The 22,532-nt window shown below is 42.8% G+C and overlaps 1 protein-coding gene across 2 annotated transcripts in view; it reads left to right on the top strand.

Annotated features, from left to right (window-relative positions):
• LSAMP (limbic system associated membrane protein) overlaps positions 1 to 22,532 on the top strand; it is a 981,452-nt gene that overhangs the window by 608,308 nt on the left and 350,612 nt on the right. The window lies entirely within an intron of this gene.

Raw genomic sequence — 22,532 nt, 5'->3', positions numbered from 1 at the left:
CAGAAGTGTGGGCTGGAGGGAACTGCTTGTTGGACCTCTTGTTTCTAGTCCAAGCTCTTGCTTGAAGCCAGACACCTCCCACGAGACAGTGTATCAAGATCAAAAGCGCTACATCTTGGTAGGTTATTTTTTCTTCTCCCATCTTTCCCTGCCTTGTGGCTGCTGCTACATTTTTGCCACTTTGCAAACACCAAGGGCAGCTTTGGCTGCCTATCCAAGTCTCAATTCCAGAGGCACATGACATAGCACGTTGAAGAGTCATTGTCAGTCCAGATCAGTTTATTCATTAAAGAGTTTATGACTAATGAGTGAAACCTGCTTCAGCCATTGGCCATCACTGCTGCAGAAGGCAAGGAACTCTCTCCATGTAAAGACCCTGCTGTGGAGAGTGTGCAGACTACTAGGAGAAAGGACAGGGTCTCTGCATAATTAAGAAGCTTGGTAAAATCTTCCAGTCAGTCCATCACTCCCTGCCATCCAACTGACTGGAGAGTCCATGTCAAAATGAAAGGGTGCATCATGACTTTCCTGCTGGAATATCTGGCAGAGTGGTGAAGTAGAAAAAAGGGAAATAAAACCTAAAAATTAATAAAAACAAGAACTCAAATAGAAGAAGTGAAGTAAGACAAAGATGGAGAACATCACAAAATGAGGAAACTTTGAATCAGAGAAGGTCAGTACAAGTTCTCAAGAGGTGGACCCAGTCATGGAACAGCAGTTTGCATTTTTCCCCCAACAGTAAGAAAGAAGCTGAGAGAAGCTCTAACAACATGAATAAATTTATCTGTGTTTAATCACTGATGTGGCTTGTACTGGAAGGCACCACATAATAATACAGACTGGCATTGCTGCACAAATCCAAGGAACTCTGTTGTGCTTCTTAGATTACTTTTCATAGAAACTAAAGATGGGCTCTTTACAACAGCAGCAACAAAATGTTGCTGAGAATTCAGAGGATTGTACACATGGAGCAGGGGAGGACCTTTGACCTGACATGTGCTAGAATTATTTTGTTCAGAGATAGAAACTAGTCTGACTTCAGTAGTGGTGCCAAACAAAGCCCATGGTATATCCATTTGCAGTTTTATGCTGTAGCATTTTGAAGTTGCCTTTGGCTCTCACATTTCTGTGTGATTCTGCCTTCTATCTACCCCTTGTTTTCTTGGTACAAAAGCAAGTGTGATACCTGTGCCTTGATGTCTAGGTTTGCGACTCCTCAAAAACACCATAAGGCTCAGCGATAACATGCCATCCAAACAGCAGGGAGCATTTTAATGTCTTCTGTCTCAGGGACATAGCTGGCATTTGCCATACAAATCTCTGTAGTCTCCTTCAGTGTTTATTCACTAATTGTTATCCACTGTTCCCACAGAGCACTTTGTTTTTGATGACTTATCTAAGTGGCACATTTATTCCCCTGCAAGCTTTGCAAGTGAGAACGAATTTAGTTTATTCTGTTAAAGGGAAAATTAAACCAGTGGGCTGCACTACTGGAATCAGGAGTTAGGCAAAATGAGACTGTAAAATGCACTGTCAGTTATCTATGTGACACTCTCGCTCCCTTCCCAGTTCTGCCTTCAGGAGCTGTCTTCCAGCCCATGGCTCCTAAAGCCCTCTGAAAGCAGAGTGAACACCAGAAGTTATTTTTCCTGAGTGAATAATGTACATGGCATATGACCTTCTGGGATATACCCTTTCATCACTAAGGAACCATGGAGTGAAAGTACCTATTCAAAGCAGCTCCTGACCCCACTGTTTTTACCAGGTTTTTTTTGCCTAGAAAAGGGAGGTGTACACTGGTATAGTTTCTTTCCTTCCTCATACGCCATTCAGACGATTTCTGCCTGCAGTGTCCTGTTCAGGGTGTGATGTCAAGAATGGCAAATGAATCATTCCTGGGTTTGAAACTCTAGAGCAAACATTAGACCCTTCCCTTTCTTTCATGCTGGCAGTTGAGAAAGTGCGGTTCTCAAAGGCTCACACAGATCCACTTGTCTCTCTTTGCTGTATTGCATGTTCAGATGGGTGTATCTGAGTAACTACGGGAATCTGTTCCCCCAGGTGCCTGCACAGGACCCAGCACTCAGGGGTCTCACCACTACTGAGGCACGTGAGCCCAAAAACAACGAAGCACAGAGCCTTGGATTTTGCTGGGAAGAAGTTCTGATCACAGTGTTACAAGCAAGGGAGGTTTCTGAGCTTCCTCAGACCTGGAATGTGATCAATTAAACATGAAAAAATGTTTAATTAAACTTACTTGAAAAAGCCTGGAAGGGTCATGAAAACTGACGGCGATGATGCCGGTTCCCTGCAGCATATGGCAGAGCAGCCGCTCTCCCCTTGCTACAAACACAGGACTGTCACTTCAGAGGGACGTGCAGCCCTTTCATTTTGCCGGCTGTCACCATGGCAGCAGAGGGATCAACCTGGGAGCCGCCATCCCCACTGCCACCTTGTGAACAGGAGAATGTCCCTCAGGGGACCCAATTTCACCAGAGGAAGGCAAACAGGGAAAAACTAGCCATTTTTCCGCTGTTGAAGCCTGGCTGCTTGGCAGAGGACAGCATGCTGCAGGAGTGTCGCTTGCTGTGAAGGCCTTGGGGGCCCCCTATGCTATGTGCCACTGGGATTGAAGCACTTTATTCTTGTATCAAAGAGAATTTATATTGGACATCTAAACTCCTTTAAAAGCAGAGAAGTCTTGATGTTCCCTGTGTTCGTGGCTGTTTGATGTGGGGGCATTTCAAGGGGCAGGTAGTCCTGTTTTCTCAGCTCCACCTTGCACCACACACATCCTCAGGAACCCAAGGCTTGCCATGGGGAGCAGGTCTGTATTGCAACCATCAGCTGCAGAGATGGGGAGCATTTTCACTTGTCAGAAAGGATAACTTAATGAATAAAAGCTTCTTTAGATCTCTTAATTGATCATGATGAGCCCTTTCCCATGGGAAGGCATTATGAAAGCTAGCTTGAACATTGAGGTAGGGAGCTTCCTTGGCTTCAAATGTCCTGCTGTCCATTTGACTGTTGTGGCTTCCCTCAGCTCAAGCAGCAGCCCATCATTTGGCATTCTGTTTTATGAACAGATAATGTGCTCAGTTATATGTAACCATGGAAGGTACAATCACAAACTTGAAAGGCTGTGGGATTACAGGACACTGGGAAGACCAGGAGGGTTACCCAGTGTTGGTGGCTCTATTTTTGCAGTGCAAGGGGGAGATTTTTATGGGGTTATAGTGTTTCACTGGGAGTTTGGAGCTGAAGTATCACAAAGTTCCAGGCATTGAGGTTTTTTTTTTAAACCTGCTGGTCTTTCCATATATTTTAGCTATATAAGTAGAAGGAAGTGGCTCTGGCAGCCCAGACTTAGGAAATGAGCCCATACACTAGGGGAGGCCAGGAAACAGGCAGGAGGTGAAGTCAAGGAAAGGAAAGACAGGCTCAAAGTACAGTAGGTTTTTGAAAGTGAGAAGAAATTGAAACTCAATCCAGGAAACACTTAAGAACCAAAGGAGGGATGAAGCAGGATAGATGTGCTACGATAGGATTTCAGTGTGAGGAAAAAGAATGCTAATGGGTATGTTGTGTATCCTTTGTGTGTCAGAGAAGCTGGGGAGAAGTTGCACTGCATGGAAGTGAAGCAATAATGAGCGGCCAGGCATGTCTCCCAGCTGTCAGGACAAAAGAGAAGGGCTTGGGTGCTGGCTCTGTTGCAGAGCTGTTTCTATCCCGAGGGACTTCAATCAGAAAGTACCTTTCCTTGGGAGGTTCATTATCTCCCCTGTCTTCCCTGCAGTCTTTCATTCTCTGCACGGACAGAAGTGGCCCCCAAACTCCAGAGACCAAGCTGCATCACAGTGGCCTCTTTCTTCCTTGCAGACCTACCAGCTCCCTAAAGGCTTCTGCCTTTCTGCACTCTGTCAGGAAATTATTTTCTTGAAGAGAGAAGGCATAGTCATTGTAAAAACTATTCCAATTAAGAAATTTAATTGCAAAGGAAGAAAAATCATCTGTAAATTAAATGAATCACCCTGTTTACAGCACCGAAGAGTAAGGAATGATCTGAGAGGAAGCTGACATTTTGTCAGTCTGAGGCAGCTGAGTGCATCAAAGTAGCAGAGAACATACTGGTTTTCATAGCAATAGCAAGGCAATTAACCTTGCTTTCCCTATATTTCCTTGGACATCTGATTGATTTTAAATACCAAAATGTGCCCTGTGTTCCAGCTGCCCCTCCAGCCTGTGCTCTGTGCTGGGCTATAGGATGTAGGGGGGCTTTGCTGAGGTGGCAGGCAGCAGGAAAGGGGCAATTGCTGCAACCACAGCAGTGGCCACCTGTCAGCTGAAGCTCATTAACTCATCTAGCACCTGCTCCCACCCTAATGAGATAGGGGGAGCACATCCAGTGAGAGTTTCTCTGCCTGGACACAACGCAATTACATTTGGGATTGTTTGTCTCTGCGTGAAGCATAAGATGCCAGAGGTGCAGCAGAGGTTGGAGCATCCTGAGTAGTCAGGGTTTGTGGCTAACTGTGCTGTGTGTATATTTATAGTAAAGCTTCCAGGCTTTCCTCTGAATTGCTGTTGCTGTATGAGGAATGAGAGTGGCAAGAGACATCCAGCAAGTGGTCAGAAGGAGGTGGGGTCTGTGAAGCACTCACACTTGGTAATATATTGGCAGCAGTAGCTGTGTGCCTGGTTGCTTAACTATTAAATAGCATGTCTGTACTCCCACAGGATGTTCTGCAGTAATAATTAATAGTGATTACATAGTGATAATACAATGGTTATGCTAATAGTTCTATCAGCCTGCATGTAAAGAAAGATGAGCCAATACTATAAATACAGTACCATGTGAAGAGCAGTTGTAATGATAAGCGTATTGCATATAGTAAATATGCTGATATTGTTTATAGTAAATACTATAGTTCCTCACCTACTACAATCAGTCTTTGCAGTTTCCCTGCAATTAACTTCCAATGTGTCAGTCCTGCTCTTCTATTTCCCCCTCTACCCTCAGCTGCATTGAGATGCATCAAGAATCATTTCTTCCAAGTCAAGTGAGGAACCATGTTGGGCTGAACAGGTGCCCATTAACGTGCATACTAAACCTACAAGCAGATACCTAAGTACCCATGACAGACAGATGCTCAGTACAGCTACACAGTCAGGGCTTAGAAGGCTTTGCCAAGATCCCCAGTTTCATTAATATTTAATTTCCTTGCACTGTGTCACATAGAAAGAGTGAGGAAGGTGGATGAGGGGTGGAATGAAGTCTCTTAAGCTGGCTCAGTTAGGTTATGGTGTCCATTTTATCAAGGCACACTTACAGATTAACTCCAGCTGTGCAAGAAAAACCAGCCTCCTCTGAGCAACTGAGGTGAGCACAGAGATACAGTGCTGTGTGCTGCATGCTTGTGCCTCCTACCAGTGGCTTCAGAAAGGAACTTGGGGCCATTTGTGGGGGCTTAGTCCCTAGCTACTGATGATTTCTCAGGATGCCAGCAAGCAAAGATGAAAGAAGAAAGCTCTGAGGTTAGTGATGTCTTAAACTCTAGAAACCATAACTTTAGGGAGGAGGAGTTAATCGAAGGAAGATCCTCCATAGGGCACTACTCAGGAACCAGCTACAGATGGGATAGGAGCTGTCTTAGGCAGAGCAAAGTAGTAGTTGGGGAGGCTAGTTACTATTTCAAGACTCTCCTCTTCAGCAGAAACCTAGGAAGGAGACAGGTTCAGAAGTCCTATGAGGATAGATCCCTACTAACTGGGGAGCATCTTGTTACTCATAGACTTCGAGGTATAGAAGACACTGAGGTTTCCTGAGGCCCACTTACACTCTGCAGAGCAGGACACAGCACCTGGTAAGCTGACCAACAGGCTGAGTGTTCTGGGATGATAAAAAGGTCCAAGGTATCCTCAGAGAGAGGAAGAAACCTCCTTAGGAATGTAACCACAGGGGAGGGATTACACAGCCTGGACCATGCTGGAGGCTGCCCTAAGGCAGGCAGCTCTGCCTAGAAACCCTGGCCTAACAATGAGTTATACCTGTGGGGGAGCAGCAAGCGCAGGCATCAACTGTGAAGTTGTCCCTGCTTGTTAAAGCCATGGTGTGAGGCATGACCCTGGTGCTTGTTAGAGATCCAAGGTGCATTCTGGCAGCACAGATCTATACAAACACGGTGTCTTTTGCTATCAGCTTGTGAAAGCTGCTGTACTGAGGTGCTCAAGAATATAAGCTGTAGTGTCTCTTATGCTGTTGTGTGTATGGGATGCATTTTAAGACTAGGTCCTGCTGTTATGGTTGATTTTGAAGCATTCCAAATTCATTGAAAGGCATTAATAGTCGTGGGCCAGATTAGACTTCTCAGTCAAGCACTGGATTGGTAGCATGATAGAATTAAAGACTTCTTCTGGTATTTGCTGAAAAGGTTGGAAGAAGTATTCATTTGCAAGAGATGTCTTCCTTTTCAGCTTGGGAGCTTGAATCAAGTGTCTAAACCCTGCACTGTAACAACCCAGACAGCTCTCTTACAAAATTCCTTTGTGTAAACTATTTTCCAAACTCAATTACCCTTTGCAGTCACATTATTATTGCACTGTGTAATTCTGTGTATAGCCTTCTTGGCAAAAATTTTAGGAATGCTTCAGCACTTTTCTAAAGGCAGAAGTGGCCTCATGGGGTGTTGGAATGCAGAGGGCTTTGAAGGAATGCAGAAGTATCCTCAACAGCTGTCTTTATTCTCTGAAGATCATGAAGTACAGAGGGTCCAAAGTGCTGGAAGTATGATGTGCCATGGTAACCTCTGAACCAAATCTGTTTGCTTAGGAGCTGAAATGCGTCACTTCCTAGTTTCATTCCAAAGATTTTAGTCCAGTGCCCATGTCCACTTCAGAGAAGATGTCTTTATTTTCCGTAGAGTTTACAATTCTATTGTGCCTTGGCTTGAAACATTGTCCAGCATTCCTGCTGGTGCAGCACCTGGCCCAGCTGAGGTGCCTGGGGTTCCCCAGGACTTAAAGCTGAAGCAGCAGGACCAGTGATTGACAACACCTATACAGCCAGAACAGCTAGGGATGAACTTGGTGTATGTAGGTTGCAGTCTACACTTCCCATGCTGGGAATGAGCAAAAGTTGATTCTGTCTTTCTCACAGCCAAGCCAAGTGAATGAACTAAACCATGTCATAAAACACAGAGCCTGTGCACAGATAGGACAAACCTCTCTGTGCATCACTTGTTCCATTGAGGAACCCCAGGGAAGTGATGGAACAAGTCAGAAGTAAATGGAAAGCTTTTATCTTAAAAAAAAAAAAAAAAAAAAAAAAAAAAAAAAAAAAAAAAAAAAAAAAAAGATGTAGGGGTGGGAAGGAGGGGGACAGGAGGACTAAAGGAAAAGAGAAGGAGAATCTGCACTCATTTTCTGCTCTCCTTCTCTTCCATTTTTTCCGTGCTTGATATTGCGTAAAATGCCTTTGTGCCTGTTCCCCTTACTTCTTCCAAATTCCGTCTCTCCTCAGAGCTCTGGCTTTAAACATGCACACATATATGCAATTAAATGCAGGCCTTGACTTTTCACCTGGGAAACTGGAGGGATAAGGTGAGCTAAGCTTTTAATTACAACTACTCATTCTGGGAGGCAGGGAATTCAAACTTACAGTAGATGCTGCAGCACTGCTTAATCATGTCTTACAGGGAAGAGGAAAAAATCCCCATGAATATGCTAGAGAAGAGATTTTCTGAATATATAAAGAAAATATTATTTCTTTTTGCTTTTCCCTTTTCACCTTCTCCTTTCATTTTTATTTTTTTCTTTTTACTTTTGTGCCAAGTGGAAACTAGTTGTTAGATACTGAGGATTTGATTGTGGCTTTTATTAAGGTGGAACTGTTAATGTGCAGCTGTGACCCCTAGGATAAAGCTCTTTATGCCAGGGTGTTTTTGGTTTGGGCTTTTTTTTCCTTTCCTTGTCTTTTTCCCTCTGTATCTTTTTTAAAGCATTTAATGGACCAAGTTCATTTGGGCTTTTTCATCCATTGACATGACTGGAATTTTACCACAGCCACCTTTGGCTCTAAGTTATTTTCTTGATGGGAGGGTGAACAGTGTAGGAGTTTAGTGGCACTGCTTCAAGAAAAGCACAGTTGAAGTTGTTTGAGGAAGAAAAAGGGGAAAAAAAGCTACTTTTTGTCCCACAAATAAATCACTGACAGGTTTTCCAGCATTCAGGAAGAAAAAATGGTTCTCTTTTGCTGACTACAGGCCAGCTATGATTCATGGTCCAATTTGATTTACACTAGTCACTGGGTTTTTTCCAATTCATTCCAGAATCTGTGCTTTAGAAGCAGTAAGCACTTGCTTTGCTAAGCAAATGGGAAGGTAGGATCAGGCATGGAAACACTATTAGGATAATGGTATGAGTCTCAGGAAAAGGCCTTCCTACAAAAGAAAAGCAGAATAGAAAGTGAAGTGTGCACACATTTTAGAAACATGGCATCTCTGCCAAGTCACTGGAAGGCATCTCATCTCCACCTCTTTTTGTCCATCATACGCAAGCTTGTGCTAGGGCTGTGTCAGGCAAAGCCTGCTCCCTCTTGGAGCTGTTCTTGTGCCACTTTCTTTGGTGTGGCTTCTTCTGACTTCTGCTGAAGCCTCTGACATGCCAATCTCAGTTCAGGATTGGATGTGGAAATGTCCTAGTCCCCACCAAAAGCTGCTGCAACAACTTCCAAACCTTTCCCACTTCCTTCTTTGGATTAACTAGTTTGGTGAGAGTGTGAAGCTATTGCATCTGAGTGTGATTGTAAAAGGCAAAGAGATGTCTTGCCTTCCATAAATGAATTCAAATTACTTATATAGGGATACTTTGCAAAGTGGTGCCATGCACAGGGGTTTAACTTTCTTAATATCCTTCAAATGTTTAAATTAAAATTTACTGAATTTTTTTACATTCTTTAAAGAGGATATAGTCAGGGCCAAATTTGTTAGAAGTCTGTCTGAGAAATGAAGTTGAGATAAGAGCTGAGAGTTCAAAGGACAAGTTAGTCAATAGCATTATTGAGTTCTTTCTCCTTGTTTGTTTCCCTGCCTCAAGGAGAGCTGGGTTAACATCAGCATTTCAAATGGGATGCTTTTTGGATTTGAATACCTTCATCTGAACCTATTCTTATATTTCTTGTTCTGGATGGCGTCCTGGTTTTGGCTGGGATGGTTAATTTTCTTTCTAGTAGCTGGTGCAGTGCTGTGTTTTTAATTCAGTAAAAGAATAATGTTTAGAACACACAGACACTTTTGTTTGCTATGTTCTGCTTACACTAAATCAAGGACTTTCCACTTTTCTGTGCTCTACCAGCATGAGGGTGTACACGAGGGAACATTGCCAGGACAGCTACTCCAAACTGACCAAAGGGTTATTTTATACCATAGAATGCCATGCTCAGTAAACAAACTGGGTGGAGGTGTCTGGAATGGTCTGGGATTGGTCAGTGAGTAGTGAGTAACTGTGTTTGGCATCACTAGTTTCTCCTGGTCTTTATTCCTCTCTATTGCTTTAGTAGTAGTACATTTTTCTTGTTTTCAGTTACTAAGCTGTTCTTATCAAGGTTTAGTTTTTTCTCCCTTGATTCTCCTCACCACTGGGAAGAGGGCAGGGAGAGAATGGCTGTGTGGTACGTAGTTGTTGGCTGGGGTTAAACTCTGGGTTTCTACATGGGGTCTCCTGGCAGCTTTCTGCTATGGACTGTGACAGTGCTGTGTATTAGCTGAGGCCTTTGCATTGCCTGCTGTGAAATAGGAAACTTGTTTGTCTTACTGGCATTAAAAACCTATCTATTTTGCTACTGCCTCTGAATATCCTCTGCAATGCCATCATGACCCCTCTGATTAATTTCCACAATGTAGCTTTGCCAGATAGACCTCAGCAACCTTCTAGATGACCTCCCTAACCTGTTGTTACCCACAGGGTTCCCACTAGTAAAAGCTGAACAATCTGGTCAAATTTATCACCTTCAAAGAGATTTATAGAATGGTGTGGCCTTGACATACAACATGGACTCCCTTCTCCAAAGATGTCTTTTGCACAAAATTTTTATTTCTTGGTCTCATCTCTTATTAGCTCACGCTCTTCTTTCATTTAAATTCTTCAGCTTGGAAAACTGGTATTGTGTCTGTGTACAGTGTGAGTCAGCTGTGATAAAGAAGTGGCCCAACTTATGTGGTGTTCAGTTTAGGATTTAAAAGTTTGTATAAGGTCCCTGGCTTTAGATAGATTTCTCATGTGGCTTTAGTCAAGTGGGAGGTGTAACAAGGAATTTGGTGGTTGCTTAATGAATCAAGCTCCATAGGATCTGGGCTGCCAACTTGTGCATATGCATAGAAGGCATTTAAAAAAACTAATATATTCTTTAGCTTAAATAAAAATAAATATGCATAGGCTTCTCAAGAACACTTGAAATCCCAAAGGAGCCAGTTGTACCCTTTGCAAGTCTTTTACTGCCACTTAGTCACTAGAAAAATGCTTCTTGAATTTCCCTTTTGGTCTCCATGATTACCTTATTCTGCCTGGCTTGTGCATTGAGCTGTGAGCCACTTCCCTAAGACACAGCAAGGGTAAATGTGTGCAGTTGATGTTGGGCTGGTGTGGCGCCTGGCAAGGAAGCAAGGGGCACTCCAAAGATCGGTGTTACAGGGATTCCCTATCCCTGAAAAGGTGCATGTGAGAGTTGGGCTGGTTTGTTGTTGCAAGAAGGGTCATCTTGTTTCTGTTTTCATCTGAGGGCTTGTTTCATACCTCCTCCTTCAGCAGGTGAGAGGAATCTCAGCCCAGGGCAAAGTCACCTTCTTTTTTAAGTTGGTTCTGGTGATCCTGAATAAACAGCAGGATAAATGCAGTTTGTGTTGGTGCCCAGTTTTGCTTAATATTTACATGTAATCTGTGAGCCATCACTGGGCAGAGCTAAGGCGCAAGGGAACTGTGGAGGTCTGAGGTAGAAGGGCTTCAATCTGCTGGTTTGCTACTTCCCTTGTTCTCCACCTCACACCTTGACTTCTTCTGTGAGCCTCTTGTAAAGAAGTTCAATTCAGCCAGGTAGATTAAGCACTCTGACCACTCAATAACCTACATTTCAAACCACCTTCATAGCAGGCAATAGCTCTGGATAAGGGGCTCTAGTTTATATATCAAACCTTTTTGGGGAGGGAGAGATAGAAAGAGGAAAAAGAAATTACAGGAATGTAAGCAACACGCTAAAGAAGGGAGAAGCAAAGGGAGAGGAAGCATTCAGTTTGATTTGTTGTCAACTCAAAATGCCTTGGCCACTGACTTGCCTTTAAGGTGGTGTGAGAGAGGTGAGACTAACAGTGCAGTCGATATGTCAAGAGGGTATGTCTGGGAAAAGCATTTATTTAAGACAATTGTGATCAAATATTCATCAACTTGCTCTCTCACCATTCCAATACAGCTTCTTTCTTGCTTTTCTCAGCTGGAAAAGACTTCCTAGTGAAAGAAGGAGCAGCACTTAAATGCTTATTTATGTTGTCATTTCTAGGCATTTTATCAGGTCTCTAATGAAATAGATTTTCTCTCAAGAGGTACATATTTTCTGAGCCAGAGGGGGAGAGCACTAAAGATTGCTGAAAAGTCTGCCCACATTCAATACATTTGTTGCATTATTAATGATGATAAAAGCAAGAGGTTATAAACATTTTCTTTTCTAAATACTAATTGCAGCTGACCTTAGCTTTAAAAAAACCCAAAAACACAAGACCAGACAGGGAAGTGTGGTGGGGCAGGAGAAGCACAAAGCACAAACAAACCCATTGAGCCCAAAATGTAACTGTCAAGGCAAAACTTCTTTCTTGACAATCCCCAATGCTTTCACATATATCATTTCTAGAAGCACTGCCAGAGCCAAACCATTTGAGACTAGAATTATAGCAGAGATTAGCAGGATTCTGTTCCTAGAATATCTTTATGGTGATCACTTGTCACTTGTCATTACAAATAAATCCTACTGGTCTTCTTCCCTCAGTCTCATCCTTGGCTTACTTACACTTGAGAAATCATTCTTCTTGTCCCCTCTCGTGCAGCAAGCAAAATTCATTTTGCTTCTTTGAATGGCTTCTGGTGTATCCTGACTCAATACAGCCATTGTGGAGGGGGATAGATGCAGGAATTTTTCATACTTGTTTTTCATCCAGGTGCTGTTAAAATGTGTTTTCATTGTTATTGTCAGAACAGTGGGCAATTCTGTGGTATCACTTGGGACAGCAGTGTGTACACACAGGTTTAGGCAGCTTACCTTATATCCAGTTGCCTCAAACAGAATGAGGGATGTTGTGGGGGTTTTGGTTTGGGTTTTTGTCTTGTTTCATTTTTTATTTTTTGGTTAGTTGGGGTTTTTTGGGTATTTTTGTGGGGTTTTTTAATTGTTATTGTTTGGTTTTTTTAGGGGAGAGGTTGGTTTCTTTTTTTGGCGGGGGCAGGATGGGTTTTTTGGGGGGGGACAGTGTTGGGGATTTTTTGGTTGGTTTGGTTTTTGTTTATTTGGATTTTTTTTTCTGTGATTATGTACCACAACAGCACCCAGAGCATTCAGCTAAGGCAAAATTTCTGTTCCATGTACATGCAGCAAGGGGTTGTCTGAGTAAATGGGTAGAGAATGAGGGCATGAAGAAATAAAGCAGATTGTTCTTATTCCTGCATCCGTTCAGTGGGTCCAGGGTAGGAGAACCCAAGCATCATGAAACTTGCAGTGCTGTCCTATCTCCTCCTCTCAGATACTAATACCATCCAGGCTCTCGACAGGGTGGTTAATAACTAGACTATCTGCTGGTGGTGCTGTTGTGCAGAGCAGCATGAGGCAAATTCTGCTGGTTGAATTCATCACAGCTGTAATGAAAGCCACTGAGTTTTTATGCGTGATGCTGAGAGCAGGCTGTGGCATCCTAGGTCTAAGCAACAAAAATGGAATTTAAAACAATTAAGAATTATATTCTACCATTACATTAACAATTGTAGTTGCTCGTGTGTATGAACCCTTGGAAGGGTTCAGGGTTGAACAGAACTGCCCACAGGGTCTTGTTGCATTCTCTGGAGCTTAAAAAGAGAGACCTTGTTTTAGCACTGGAGCTTAGGCTGGTGTTTGGATATGCTTTAAAAAAACGGAACACGTTCGCTAATGTGTTGGCTTTGTTTGCAACAGAATGCCTTATTTCTATTTATTATTTAACTCATTTATTATTGATATTACACTAACAGCTAGAGGCCTCTTTCTGCCAGGTGTCAGACAGATTCTTTGTAGGAGGAAAGTTTGTATTCTAATACTCTGAGAAGCAGGAGTGGGTTGAAAGGAAGAAGGAAATGAGTTGCAGGACTTGGGAAAGCACCTGGCTCTCCTGAGTCCTGGCTTCTTGACCTAACTAGTGACCCTCATAAACAGCTACATGAAGCAAAGCTATTGCTCTTGCTTTGCGTGAAGTCTTTAATTTAAACTGATTCTTAATGGGAACCTTTAAACATGCCAAACAACCAGTGCTCTGCTTGGATGGAAGGATGGTCTTTCTGTAAGATACTGTGCATCTGAAGAGGGCATTGCTACCTGAAACCAGAAGCCTCTCAATGTTTCTGGATCCTAAGCTGATTTTTCATGGGCTCTTTATATGGCAGGAAATTGCAACCCTTTCTTAGCTTTTCTTCTTGCTACAACATATTGTCCATGTCAAATGAGATACCAGGGGAATCTTCCCCAGATGTGCAAGTTAAAAACTAAGGGTTTTGATGGCCATGCACCTCCCTTGTCTCCGAGTCTAAAAGCAATCTGTCAGAAAGGGACCAAACCCTTGGGGATTCACATTTGCTTTCATTAGGATAATTAAAGAACAGAATAAGCAGAACAGACAGACATGTACCTTTTAAGATGCAAATGAAGGATTCTCTGATTAGGGTTTTGGAGTCAGTTTCCCTTCGTTCTTATGCAAAGTAAAATACCAGTTTGAAACATAGTGGAATAGACTTAGCATCTTGATTTAATGAGTTTTCTACCATTGCTGGAACAGAGGTGATTTCCCCTTATCTTGCATAATTTTTTCACATGGCCATTTTCATTGATTATGGCCTCCTATGTAGGATTCTGTTGTGGACTGAAAAATAAGATACTCTTTGAAGACTTGGGCTCTTCCTTAGAGACCAACTGTAATCCAGGCAGCCCATTTGAGACCTGTGTTTTCCTCTGGATTAAGCTAGTGACTGCTGGCCATTTGCTACACAGCTTGGTATTTTCTGACACGGACTGAGAGCTGCCATCGTCTCACGAGGGCAGCTATTGTCACTGAGCTAACACAGCATTTGCTGGGGTGGGATGTGGTTTTCACACAGGCAGTGTGTTGTTATACCATGGCTACAGTCATGCAGGGAATATCCTACTGCACAAATTTCCCTGGGGACATCACACTGCTTCCTGGGTTCTAGGAGCACCCTGGCCTGTAGAAATGTTCCTTACTTCTCCCTCTGTACCCCAGCAAAGATTGGAACTGATTCCTGAGGTTCTCCCCTCCAGGGAGCAGGCTGCTGCCAGTGCACTCAGACAGGTCTGGGAAAAGCTCAATACCAGTGGCTACAGTGGATCATAAGAGCATGAGACCTGATTGTGAGCCTTAGAAATCGTGGTACATTTGCTCAAGTAGGTATGGTAATGAAGGGACTTGCAGTTGTGTTTTCAGAGGAGTGTTTTTGACATCTTGTCTAATCTATGTGGTATTCTTGTCCTTTGCCAGTGCAGCAACTTCTTACATTCACTAATGTTCTGGCATGTCTGCACACTTATTCGTGCCATTATTTCTGGCATCAGCCTACTTTTTTCCCCCCTTCAGTTAGGCCAAATAAACATCAAAGAGATGCCTTTTCCTCAGGGATGTCACTGAACTAATTTCTGATGGACAGGGTGATTTTTCTTATTATTTATTTATTAATTTTCTCTGAGAAGATCTAGGCTCTTCCAAAAGCACTGCTTGGTTTATTCCCAGTGTGCTGGGGCTGTGTGCACATGCCAGTGCTACTCCACACATGCATGTGGTGTCTTGGTGTCTGACACAGTCAGCTCTGGTTCAAATGGTAGACTCGCTCTTTTCTGCTTGTTGTGGTGTCAATACTTTTGCCTCTACTCCTGGGACAGGTGCTAGAAGCCATGTGCTAAGCAAATAACAAAATCATTGCAGCATACTGGCCTTCACCTCTTTTTGTAAACATTCAGGTCTTAAATATAAATTAATGTTTCAAGGATGCATGTTTCCTCAGGGATGCCTGTTTACTTTGTCGTTAGAGAGAAATTTGTTCCCTTGGGGGCTGGAAACCAAGAAAGATCATCTCTTTTTTGCTTCCACCTCCCACTTCCACACTTAGGATCATAGAAAGGAAGAGAATAGAATAGAATCATTAAGGTTGGGAAAGGCCTCCAAGATCATTGAGCCTAACCTTTGACTGAACACCACTGTCCACTAAGCCATAGCACTTTGCCACGTCCACTTCTTCCTGGAACACTTTCAGGGATGGTGATTCTGCTCCTTTCCTGGGCAGACTGTTCCTGTGCTTAACTACCCTTTTCAGAGAAGAAATTCTTCCTGATGTCCAACTTGAACCTCCCTTGACACAACTTGAGGCCATTTCCTCTTGTCAACTTTTCTCTTCCCTTTTTCCTTACTTCCTTCACCACACAATAACAGTGCAATGAGCCTTTCCAAGCAGGAGTGCCCTCATATACACCTCATGAGTGAAATCTTAAGCATGCTATAAACCTCAGCAGCTGTCCTCTTCACACAGGAGTTTTGCCTGACTCTGGACCATGTTTCTTTAAGTCACATTGCTCACTTGGGTATCTACCCTGCTCCTAGAGTTTGATGACAGCCAGTTCACCAGGGGACAAAGGCTGAAACAAGAGCTTAAAGGTCACTGTTCATCTTCTGATACAGTTGCATAGTAGCCCAGGTGTTTGTTTTCACCAGCTTCACTTAATTGCTTCAGACTAAAAATTTGCTCTGCTGTTCTTTAATAATTTTGCAAATTAAATAATGTAGCTGGAGACATCACCTTCTCGTTGGATGGTTTATTTTTATATGGTAAGTTGCCTTGCAGAAGAAGCAAGCCATCATTGGCTGAACTGCAAGTGCAAGATTATTGCTGAATATATTATCTTAATTACATCACACGGGTGTCATGTCCACTGCAAACTACTGATGAGATAATCCTAAACCACACCAGCTGTCAGCAAGAGGAAAAGAGGTAGGTTAGGGATGCATTTAATTTTTGTACATGTGGCTATTTTGCATAAACAAGCTATTCCATCAGTATCAGTTTGAAAAACATGCAGACTAATTATGAGCAACTTCTTTTTTTTTTTTTTTTTTTTTTTTTTTTTTAATGTCTCTTATGGAATCCAGGGTGTAACACACCACTTGTATTTTTTCAGTGTGAAGCTCACAGCTACTTCACTCATAGCTTCTTACAGCAGGAAGCAGGCAGAACCAGCAGCTGTATCATGCTCTGGTCCCAGATGGATGAAGCACATATGCCACAGTACAAAAGCTGTGCCACTAGGAAAGTGATCAAAGCTTACTATTTATAACTATTGCATTCGTAGTCTCCCTCTGCCTTAAATCCAGGAACACAGCTCTTCCCTGTTCCAGCTGCTTCCAGGAGAAAGTGCTCTTAGGAGCTGTAGAAAATCAGTAGCACCCACAGCCACTTCATGCAGTCACCTTCTAAAGTCTTCCATTTTTCAGCTTGTGAGGTGTCACCAAATGCTCAGCAGTTCTTACAAACGGGATTTGGCAAAATAAATGAGCTGAAACTCTGCAAGCAGATTATTCATCATAGCAGAAGTCTGAGCTGCCACACTGTTTGTCATCTGTAGTGCCTTTGTTATCAGTTCCATCACCAAAGCCAGTGCACGAGTCATACGTGTGGTAAAAATCAGACCACTGGCCTGGGAACTTTCCCTTCTTCTTTTGCAGCTAAGAGGAGAGGTTGAGGCACGTGAAAAGAGTTCATACTCACACTCTTTGGGCACAGACACTGCAGTCTTGGGTAAAGTATTTGTTTATCTCACGTTTGTTTTAGCTTAAGGGTGTGAGCTTTTTTCTCACTTCTCTGCTCTAGTGGATAAAATAGGTTGTTCCGTCTCCCCCCACTCCCCCCACACCTCTCCTTTATTTGCCTCCTCTTCTTACTGTTCCATTGGTCTTTCTGGAAAGGAGAGAAATAGAATAGTTTAGTGTAAAGGAGGAGAGAAAGATGAGAGAGCTGGAAACTAATGGAGGACAGGCTGAATGACAGATAGCCTGTCTGCCTTTCTTACATATTTCCTCTGCAGCTCTTTCCAGTCACGCTCATGTACTTTCTCTCACTTACTCATACAAAAACATACACAAAATGTCATCTAAACTTTCATTTTCTCACCCCCACCCTTTTTTCTTCTTCCTTCTCTTCCTCATACTCATTAATTTCTTCTGTTGAATGTATTCAAGGGGAGATATAAAAACACTTGAGATTCATTATGGTATGGGAAGGTAGAAGCTATCAGTAACATGAGCTGTTTTTGAGGAGGAAAGGAAATTCAGACGTGAGAAACCTTGGAAACTCCATTATTTCTGGACACTACTGGAGCTATGTGCATGTCTTCATATGAGAAAGAACACCCCTATGGCTGCTGTTCCTCATAGCAACTTTCCCATGTGCTGCTTTAAAGTCTAGGCAATTTCAGTGGGATCAATATTCTAGGCACTGTCCTGCACCAAGAAAAGCCCCAGGAGTGGTCACCTTTGCTTCAGGAGGTCACCATGGCCATGAGGGAAGAAGACAGTATTGCAAAAGAGGGAGCAGTTGAAGTGGCCTATTATTTTGGATGCCTTGGTCTGCTCAGCATTTGAGAGTGGCAGGACTTGGGTTTTCAGAATTCACTGTCCAGGGCACTTGAGACCGACCCTGCAAAGATGACCTCATCTCTTATAACATTGCTTCTTTTCCAACACAGACACCTAATAGAGACTAGGGGCAGTAGAGAGAACTGTATTTTTGTGACTTTTGTAACCCCATCTTGCCTTCCACCAGCTCTCTCTTCCTTTCAAACTGCTGTCTTGAACGAGGAAAAATGAACCAAAAAAACTGCAGAAGGGATGTGCACACAAATGTTTTTATCTTCACTTCCAAGGGAGGCCTGCCCTTTGTCCCCTTTTCCCAAATAACCAAAATCCATCAGATAACCTCTTAAGACCAAGCCTAAGGCAAAATCAATCTCCAAAGGAAATAGCAATTGCTGTTGCTCAGACAGCAAGCAGAACGTAAAATCCGCATTGGCTTATTAAAAGCACAGGCTTTGCCTTGCTCATCTCTAATGATGACAAGCAGCAATTATTTTTATTACATGCACACATGGACACACTTGGGTAAAATACAGACTGTTTTAAAGGCAGGGGTTTCCTGGGAGTGCTTGTAGTGATTCTCATCTCTCCATCACTGAGGGTGGGTAAATCCTCCTTGAGCAATATCCTGTGTCAGCAATTGAATGAAGTGCTCTGATTTATCTGTTTCCCTCTGGATTTTATTATCTGTTCTGTTTCCTTGCAAGGGCTGGATTTGAAGGGGAAATGTATGGAGGTTAGACAAGCAAGTAGTGTGGATGCACCAGCTGGGGCTCGGATATACAGCCACAGGTTTAAAAGTTAGTGGGATAATAGCACCCAATTGGTCCCTGAAAAGTAGGATGCTTTGAGCAGAAGGTAGGCTGGAAGGCTCCTAATTACTAGAAATCAAGAGGAGAGTCAGTCAGGCATGAGCTAGAAACCTCACAGTGGGGAGACAGCTCAGTAGAAAATGGCTGTTGAGCAGGCAAACTTTCTCAGTTCTTCATAAATGTAGAAAATTATTATTGTCACACTTTTTCCTTCTTCTTCTTCTCTTGCTTCTCTGTAGAAAGAAAAACAAGTTCTGCCTCTCACCTCCAGTCACTCTGGAGTCACTGCAGTCATGTAGGGCACCCTCCCTCTGCTTCTGCTTCAGTGCCTTATGCTGACAGCCAGCACACCGCACAAAATAACCTGGGACAGTTTAATGATCTGGCTTTTTAAAATTACATTTCTTGCTTTAAGTTTATCCTTCCCTTTTCCATCCTCCAGCCCCAGGCCCCTTCCCCAAATACATCCATGACCAATCCAGCTGCATGAGCTGATTATGTAGTGACCTGCTTTGGGCTGTTTCATAATGTGGAAGGTTTTGGTTAACTGAGAGAACCTGGTGTCAGGTGGAACCAGGACACTTTGTACTCACCCGGTGATAGGTGATTCCTTAGGAACACAAATTGAAGGGGAAGGCAAAGTGAATTATCTCCCTGATAGGACTGGGGACCAGTCAGCTACTTTCTTGACAAATCTGCCTTGTCTGTGGGTTTTTCTATTTGTCACTGTGAGGATTTCCTCTTTTGTAATTTCTCTCCTGTGGTTTGAGCAAAGGCTTGGGAACTGAGAACTCTGGTTTTTCCCTAGATCTCTCAGAATTTCATGGAGTCACCAATTTATTCAGGTCAAAACAGACTTGTGTGATCATCTTGTGTCACTTGCACAGGAACTGCTTTGTGTCTTTCACATGCCTGGCCTTGAGGGCTCCGTTTCTGCCTGTAGTCTTGACTCAACATATGATGTCAGGATGCTTCTTAATTTCTTTCATTATGCAGTGCTGTTGGCAACCTAGTAAGACCAATGTCTCATGGAAGGGGAGAGGGGACAGCAAGGGACATCAAGAAGGCACCTCTGTTTTCCTGCAGATCTGATCAGAGCTTTTTATGACTGCAGTGTCACTTCCAGTTTTTTTTTTTTTTTTTTTTTTTTTTTTTTTTTTTTTTTTTACTGTCTCATCTCCTCCCCATAGCTCTATATGCTGCTGCTGATGTGCTCAGTTATTGAGAATGTGTCGCTCTGTCTTTTGGCGGGGAAAAGAACCCCTTGCAACTGTGCCTACAGCTACTGCTGTTGTACTTAGGCCTGTAGATCTATAGGGCAGGCCTGACAGGACCTGACACCTTTTACCTGCAGTCTTTTGAGGACAGCTCCATCTTGCCAAGTTCTTTTAGCATTTTGCTTTTGGTTGAATTCTCCATTTGCTGTCTTGACATGGGGAGTAGCCACTTCATGAGAAGGGACAGGCCAGTTTGAGCTAGTGCAAGACAAAAGCAAAATATGCCTCCTGCTTCTTTGGGAAGGTCTGAAAAAGAGAGAAGGGAGACAAGTAAAAAACCTATCAAATCCTTGCTCAATCTTTGCATGAAGAGCAGCTCAGCCTTTGCTCTCTGTTAACTCTGATTACATCTCCAAAATGTCCATGGAAAGCAATGCTTAGGCAGAAACATGTCAGATTTGGGGTCACAGGAGAAACATGGATGGCTTAGTTACAAACACTACAAGATGCAGGAAAAATCCCTTCAACTGGAGCTCAAATCACATCTGTACAGTATGAACAGCTCTATCATTAACACTTAGTCTATAGGATGTTGTTTAACACCTCTGCTCCAGAGGAATTCCATTCCCCTAATCCCTGTTTTATGGATAAGATTAGGAATGGACATGTGAATCAGGGTCAGCAACTTAGACAGACATACAAAATTTATCTTAGAATTTACAATACATTCATGTAATGCCTGTGCACTTAATATTCTAGATGACAAAATGGAAGTTTTATTTCACAGTTAGGATGGTAAGCTGTAGAGGTCTGGCCTGACACTTTTCTTGTGGAAATGAATGTGCCTGATCATTTTCCAGCAATTCTTGCTATACACTGCTGATGCCATGACTAACTTTCCACTAAGTTTGTACACAGGTGATTTTATGCAGCTTGTTTAGGATTCTTCCATGCCTTCTTGCTGCTACTCCAAAGAGGATATCCTTAAAAGATTCTTTATTTGTAGGGTATTATTGTTATAAGGCACAGGTATGTTAACGTAGAATAGATTTGGCTTTTACTGCTTACAGCCTTTGTTGCCCCAGGAGGTCATCAAGTCAATTATTATAAAAGGATTTTAAAAAGGGCCTGGATAATTTTATGACCATTTGTAATTATGTGTTAAGATAGGGGTAATCAAATCTTATGCTTTGTGGCAGATGATAACCACAGGGACTATGAAATGGCTCATTTTCTCTCTCATGCGCCACTTGACCATTAGGGTGGAGTTTTCATCCTCCTCCAGACTTTAAATTAATTGCTGCTAAGCACAGGAGATTAAAGGCCCTTAACTCTCTGATCTCTCTGGCAGGTTGAACGCTGCTGGATTATGCCCTGCTGCTTTGGTTCTGGTTTCTGGGGAATGGTTAGGGGAGATGGGTCCAGTAGAAACCCAGAGTTAGCATGGGGTGACATGAACCAGGTGCCCTGTGCTTCTCATGGCTGAAAAAGCTCAAGTCTGAATTCTTGATCATGGGGGTTGCAAAGTGTGGGCAGTAGAGTATCATCACGTCCATGTGGCTTGTGTTTTCTGGCTACAATAGCACAACCAGGGCAGCTTCTGTATTGCCTGGCCTCTAGGCAGTGTCTGCATAAGCAGTGGCTTTAGGTAAATTGGATTTTAGATAAGAAGTCCTCTCCTTTTTTTTTTCCAAGCTTCAGCTCTAGTGCTTGTGTTGGCTCATCTTTAAGATGTACATTGGACAGGGGAAGCCGGGCCAAGGGAGGTTGGGAGTTTTTGGAATTTTTTGTTCTACAGCTTTGCTTTGCTGGTTCCATTGTGATCCATGCCTCTCTGCTCCATTTGTTTCATAACATGGTGAAAATAGATGAAACATTTCACTGGATAATGAATTATGGCCTTGGAGGTCCTGCAAACCATTTGTGAATGTGAAGAAAGTAATGTTCTTGCCAGCAGCTGCTCTGGTTTATGCAGTTCCATGTGCAGTTTCCTTATCAGCTTTCTGTATAAAACTGTAATTTCAGTTGTGTCCAGTTTGAGTCACTGTTTGACAAACTGGTTTCCTTCCCTGATTTTTTTAACCTTTTTGTTTGCAGGTAGACAGAGATCAAAATGCAATGTGTCTTGGACAGAGCATGGATGAATAAAATAAAGCCAGCCAGAGTTTTTATCTAAACACTCTATCTTTAGTCTTCAGCATCTGAAAGACACTGTGCAAATACAGATATTTTGGGGAATTGGCCGCTTCTTGGGATAGATGTGGTGGTGGGTTGTACACAGCAATGTTAACCAATATTGTGGAGCAACAAAGTTTTAAAATGCTCTATCAAGTAAAGGAATATGGAAATGGCATTTCTCCATTTTATCCAAGCTAGAAGACTGCAAATGTCTCTGCAACTCTATGCAAGAGCTTTTTCGGTGCCTCTTGCTTCAGCCAGTAGTGCTCTGAACTGGCACGTCTGAACTGGCTCTGAAATGCTGTTTTGTAATGTGATGCTGCCCATCTCTTACCAATGGGAACCTTAAATACTCGATGGAGAGAAATGAGATCAAAAGGAGAAAAACTGCAGGATGATTGGCAAAGGAGAATAAG

Source organism: Anomalospiza imberbis, chromosome 2, assembly GCF_031753505.1.
Source record: "Anomalospiza imberbis isolate Cuckoo-Finch-1a 21T00152 chromosome 2, ASM3175350v1, whole genome shotgun sequence".
NCBI classification, from domain to species: domain Eukaryota; kingdom Metazoa; phylum Chordata; class Aves; order Passeriformes; family Viduidae; genus Anomalospiza; species Anomalospiza imberbis.
Note: the sequence above shows the minus strand (reverse complement) of the source record. Positions and strands in the feature narration are given on the sequence as shown.